Genomic DNA, 5969 nt, shown 5'->3' on the forward strand with positions numbered 1-5969 from the left:
AGTTTTAACGTTTTAATGTATTCAAAATTATGATGCAAAACAATTAAAATGTACAAAACAAAAAATTTTGCCTTCTGTTTTAACATAGATGGTTCTGATAGGGGTCATTTTTGAGCAAAGTAAGTCATAAAGAAAGACAAATACCAGATGAATTTATGTATATATATATGAAGATACATAAAGAAACAAAGCAATGCAGCTTGTTTCACAACTGGCCACCATGAGAGATGCCTAAACTGTGAGGGTCTGTGGTCAAGATCCTGGTTATTTAGTAATGGGTGTGTTTTAGTAATAACAAGCTTCTAAAACATAAATATTTATAGTACTAGGGAGATAGATCACTGGCTTCATATGTTGGTTAGCTAAGTTCTGCCTGCTGCAGCTGTGCCTATAGGAGCTGGTGCAAGAGTAGGTATAGTTTTGTTATCAAAGAGTGGGTCTAGTGCCCCATGAGTTCTGCTTGAGAGAACTTTGTAAGTAATATTAATGCACATACTTCTTGTCTTGTAAATCAATGCAATCTCCATAAAGAGCAGGTTGAAATGGATTTAAATATTTGAAATAAATTTTTCAATTACAAAAGGCTACACTACGTTATGAACCTTTAAAAATGAATGAGTGTCCATATTATTTTACTACAATGAATTAATTATGCAATTATGCATACCGTTATAAGAAATAAATATTTAAATTAATAAGTACAATTGGTTTGTCCAAATAATGGCCTCCTGAGGACCTCTATGTTTGAACACATGGAAATTGAGCACATGAAAATTATAAATGCCACTGTATAAGAAAGAAGTGATGTGTTAAGGTACTGAGTAGGGTAGAGTACCTTGAATTGTTAGCAAATTAATGTAATCATAAATGATAATTTATTAAATAAAATTTGTGAACGAGAATAACAAAATCTAGTAAGGGAAGCAGGGAGACTTGAAGATACAAACTTTTTAGAAGGCAGAGAAAGATTTAAGGATGCCCAGCTTTTTGCAATTTCTGAACTTTTGAAAAAAAGAAACAGTATAGGCATATCAGGAGATGTAAATAGTTTTATTTAAATAAAAGTACTTAGAAAAATGTAAGGGGGTGATAGAGATACATGTTCAAGAGAGAATAGAGACTTATCTAGAGTGGAAAGAAAACTTTTTTTTTAATATTATGAAATGTGACTTTATTAATTGCTAATCTGATTCCAAGAAGCATGGATCTTCGGGAGGAAATGATAAAAATTACCAAAAGATATGATAGCATGAAATATTTTTTGAAATTAAGCATCAATTTTATTTTTATTTATTTATTTATTTTTAATAATATTTATTTTGACCAAAGTGGTTTACAAATAATTCACAGTAGTATTTCAAGTACATAGTGATATTGAATCGGGGCAATCCCACCATCAATGTTGTCCTCCCTCCATCCCTGTTCCCAGCCTGCATCCCATATCACCCTTCCTTTGCCTCCTGGGATGCTAGTACAAGTGGTCTCTTCTGTGTCTAGCCTGTTGTAGATTGGGTATCGTTTCTGTTGTAGTTGGCTTTACATTTGGTGGTCAAGCCTGACCATTTTTTATTTCTCCTCAATGTTCATATGACTGTTTGGTCTTGGTGCCCTCCATAATTTCCCCCTCAATTTGAGAGGCAGAACAAGATGGCTCAAGTTATGTATTTCTGTTTGAAATATGTATAAATTATGTATTTCTGTTTGAAGGTAAGAGGAAAAAAGAAAAGGGGGGCAAAAATTCAAATGAGCAAAAACAAACAAACAAACAAAAACAAATAACTGGGAGGGGTCCTTCTAGAAACTATCTCATTTTAAGAAAAAAAAAGAAAAGAAAGAAAACATACAAATAATACAACAAAAATCATTTTTCTTTTTTTTCTTCTTTACTTTTTTCTTTCTTCATTTCTTCTTTTCTCTCTTTTTTCTTTTATTTCTTTCTCATTTCTTTCTTTCTCCTATTTTTCTTCTTTCTAATTCTTTTTTATTTCTCTGTACTAATACTAAATTTCCTGCATTGCTTTGAAATTATGGATTATTCAAATTTTTTATCCTTTCTTATTTCATCTCTCACATATAGACAAGTGTTACGATTGCTTCTTCAAACCTTTTATATTCCTCATTTTAAAACTCATTTTCTTGTTCTTTTCAATCTTATTTGATATAATATGATCCTGATTATCATCTTGAGTTTGAAAACTCCATCAGCTGTATCATTTTATTTGTATTTCTCCCAGGAATTTCAAAATAAACCTTATATTTGAAATAGAAAATTACTTTCAGAGAAAACTAAATTTTTGTTTTAAATATGCAAAACAGTTTCATCATATTTAATATACATTTCAGATGCATTTCTATTAGGATTGAATTGCTTGGTTTACACACTTTTTAAAAATTTTTTTGGATATGTAACCATACTAAAAATTTTTGTCTACTGTATTATCTCATAAATTCAAGTTCATGATGTCTGGAGGGTCACCTAGAATAAAAATTTTATTATGTTACTGTGTTTATTTTCTAAATATAATTTATTCTCTTTTCTCAATCCTACTGAATGCTTTCACTTGAGCATATTAATTTTTAAAAATTAATAAAAAAAGAGCATGATACTTTGAGTACTCAGTAATCTTGACTCAATTAAACCAATACTTTCAGAAATGTAAGGTTTAAATATAAATTATTTAAAACATTTGTTTTCATCAAAGTTATGGAAAGACTATGTTTTATAAAGCCAAATATTCATTTACTTTGTAAACAAAGAAAAATGGTGAAAGAAGAAGAAAAGAAAGAAGGGTTGAAGGAAGGAAGAAAGACAGAAAGGGAAAGAAGGAAGAAAGAGAAGGAAAGAAAGAAAAGGAAGAAAGGAAGGGAAAAGAGAGAAAGACGCAGTGAAGAAAGAAAAAAGTAAAAGAAGAAAGAATAGAAAGGGTTTTTTTCACTCTTGATAAGCCTCTGTTCTCTCTTGAACATGTATCTCTATCACCCCCTTACTTTTTTTCTAAGTAATTTTATTTAAATAAAACTATTCACATCTCCTGATATGCCTATGCTGAGGTTATGATGAATTTGTATTTCGGGCAGAGTCCAGCCTAAGTCCACGTTACCCCAAGAACTCGAGTAATAGGAACAGTGCAGAAATAAACATGCTCAGACTGACAGCTGTCTTTCAGGGAAGCGTCCCTGGCATGTTTTCTGCCACTTCTATAGTTCTCAGAGCTTACCTGGTTCTGCACCCTGGAATAATGCTGAGATGTTCGGGGAATGTGTGAGTTGCCACTGATTGAATTTGCGTTAGACACGTGAAAGGCAAGTATCCTACCCACTTTACTGGACACCAGAATAAAGGGTCAAAATCCTGCCAGTATGGTAGGTTTAAAAAAAAAAAGGGCAAACAAAAACTAAACCCTTCAACCTATGAAAAACTTCCTAAAAGTCTTAAAAGTAAGATACTTCTTAAAAGTAAGAGGGGGGGCGGATCACTCGTCCCTGAAGCTGGAATAAGTATCAGCATACTGTATACCGGCATCTAAAATGACTTCCTAAAACTTTTAGGAAGTTTTTTTATGGGTTGAAGGGTCGTCTTATACGCCGAAAAATATGATACTAAAATCATTAGAAAATAAAATAAAACACAAAAAACTGGGTAAAATATAACTTCCCCTGGTTTCTTTGCCCTAGGTAACATAAAGTCAAAGAGGGTATGGGACAGATCTTGACACTGGCCAGTCTTAGATTATAGTTATTCCCAACCCACAGACCCTTCCAAAGGGAAATGCTATGTGAGCAGCTTATTGTCATTATGCTAGCAGTAATAAATTATAAGACAACAATGTAATTGGGGGAGGAAAATTGAGTTACTCTTAAAAAATTGGAGTTAGACATTCTTTTCAGTAATATAGGAAAGATTAAATATGTAAAATCTGGATGATTGAAAAATAACTTCATGGGGTCAAAGTAAAGATAACAATGCTATGTTTAGGAATTGGGTGGAGTGTTATGGTCCACAGCTAATTTCCAGTAAAAGTAGTCCTATCTGCCCCTGTTAGTACAGGAGGCAAGGCATACAGCTGTCTTAATACAGATAGTATTTATGAATACAATTTAATTGAAAATAGTCTGACAATGCAATTAAGTTAAGATGAAGCCATATCAGACTATAGCAAATCTTAAGTAGGATGAGTGGTATTCTAAAGAGAAACTTGGAGACATATATAAGGCATTTAACTGATGGGTAGTACAGAAATGTATAATACAGGGATAATTAAATGAAGCTTAAAGCATTCCACACCATCACTTACTTTTCCAGATTAGTTTCCTTTTCTTAAACTTTGCATTATATTTCAAGGAAGAACTTCACATTTCTATAATTTTAAACAAAACAAAGCCATATTAGTTTCATTAATATTGTAAGAAGCAGAAAGCTCTCATACCTCTCTACAAATAATTCAAATTTTTTCCATAAGAAAATATTGCTTGCCAATATACCATGATCACTTTTTATTTTTACCATTTTACTTTATGTCCTCTCTATTAAAATGTACAAATATACAAATGCATTTTGTACTTTTTTTGTTCCCCCATTCACAATACAGACCAGATAAAGGGCCTGGATTGAGGTGTATATGGGGAGCATTTAGTGTACCTCCTGTTTCTACACAGTAGGTGTAAAGAACACAGCCTGTGGTAAGCATTGGGAGACCTTATCTTTTTTTTCTTTATATATATACATGTATATATATATATATCTTTTTTTCTTTATATATATATATAAACCCTTCACCAGTGCAACATTCCCATCACCAATATCCCAAGTGTCCTTTCTCCCCACCCCACACTGGCCTGTACTCTATATAGGCTTTCTACTTTGTACTTTTAACTTGCAATGATTTTGCTTATATAAAAGTATGTTTTAAGTCAATCAATGGTATAGAGTTTACTTTCATTTTCCAGATCAATTTTGATACAAAATATATGTTAAATATTTTATTAGAATATAGATGATTATTTTTTTTATTTTTTTTATTTATTTAAACACCTTAATTACATACATGATTGTGTTTGGGTTTCAGTCATGTAAAGAACACCACCCATCACCAGTGCAACATTCCCATCACCAATGTCCCAAGTCTCCCTTCGCCCCCCCCGACCCCCGCCTGTACTCTAGACAGGCTCTCCATTTTCCTCATACATTCTCATTATTAGGACAGTTCAAAATGTAGTTATTTCCCTAACTAAACTCATCACTCTTTGTGGTGAGCTTCCTGAGGTGAGCTGGAACTTCCAGCTCTTTTCTCTTTTCTGTCTGAAAATTATTATTACAAGGGTGTCTTTCATTTTTCTTAAAACCCATAGATGAGTGAGACCATTCTGCGTTTTTCTCTCTCTCTCTGACTTATTTCACTCAGCATAATAGATTCCATGTACATCCATGTATAGGAAAATTTCATGACTTCATCTCTCCTGACAGCTGCATAATATTCCATTGTGTATATGTACCACAGTTTCTTTAGCCATTCGTCTGTTGAAGGGCATCTTGGTTGTTTCCAGAGTCTTGCTATGGTAAATAGAGCTGCAATGAATATAGGTGTAAGGAAGGGGTTTTTGTATTGTATTTTTGTGTTCCTAGGGTATATTCCTAGGAGTGGTATAGCTGGATCGTATGGGAGCTCGATATCCAGTTTTTGGAGGAATCTCCATATCGCTTTCCATAAAGGTTGAACTAGACAGCATTCCCACCAGCAGTGGATAAGAGTTCCTTTCTCTCCACATCCCCGCCAACACTGTTTATTCTCATTCTTTGTGATGTGTGCCATTCTCTGGGCTGTGAGGTGGTATCTCATCGTTGTTTTGATTTGCATCTCCCTGATGATTAGTGATGTGGAACATTTTTTCATGTGTCTTTTGGCCATGTGTATTTCTTCTTTGTCAAAGTGTCTGTTCATTTCTTCTCCCCATTTTTTGATGGGGTTAGA

At 33.1% G+C, this 5969-nt stretch overlaps 1 non-coding gene across 1 annotated transcript; it reads right to left on the reverse strand.

The window, feature by feature from the left end:
* Window positions 1-4564: 4564 nt before the first annotated feature.
* LOC126026366 (small nucleolar RNA SNORA51) lies at window positions 4565-4697 on the reverse strand. Its single transcript, XR_007501658.1, has one exon. It is a non-coding gene; the product is annotated as a small nucleolar RNA SNORA51 (small nucleolar RNA).
* Between the last annotated feature and the right edge of the window lie 1272 nt (window positions 4698-5969).

Source organism: Suncus etruscus, chromosome 13 (genome assembly GCF_024139225.1).
Source record: "Suncus etruscus isolate mSunEtr1 chromosome 13, mSunEtr1.pri.cur, whole genome shotgun sequence".
Taxonomy (NCBI): Eukaryota; Metazoa; Chordata; class Mammalia; order Eulipotyphla; family Soricidae; genus Suncus; species Suncus etruscus.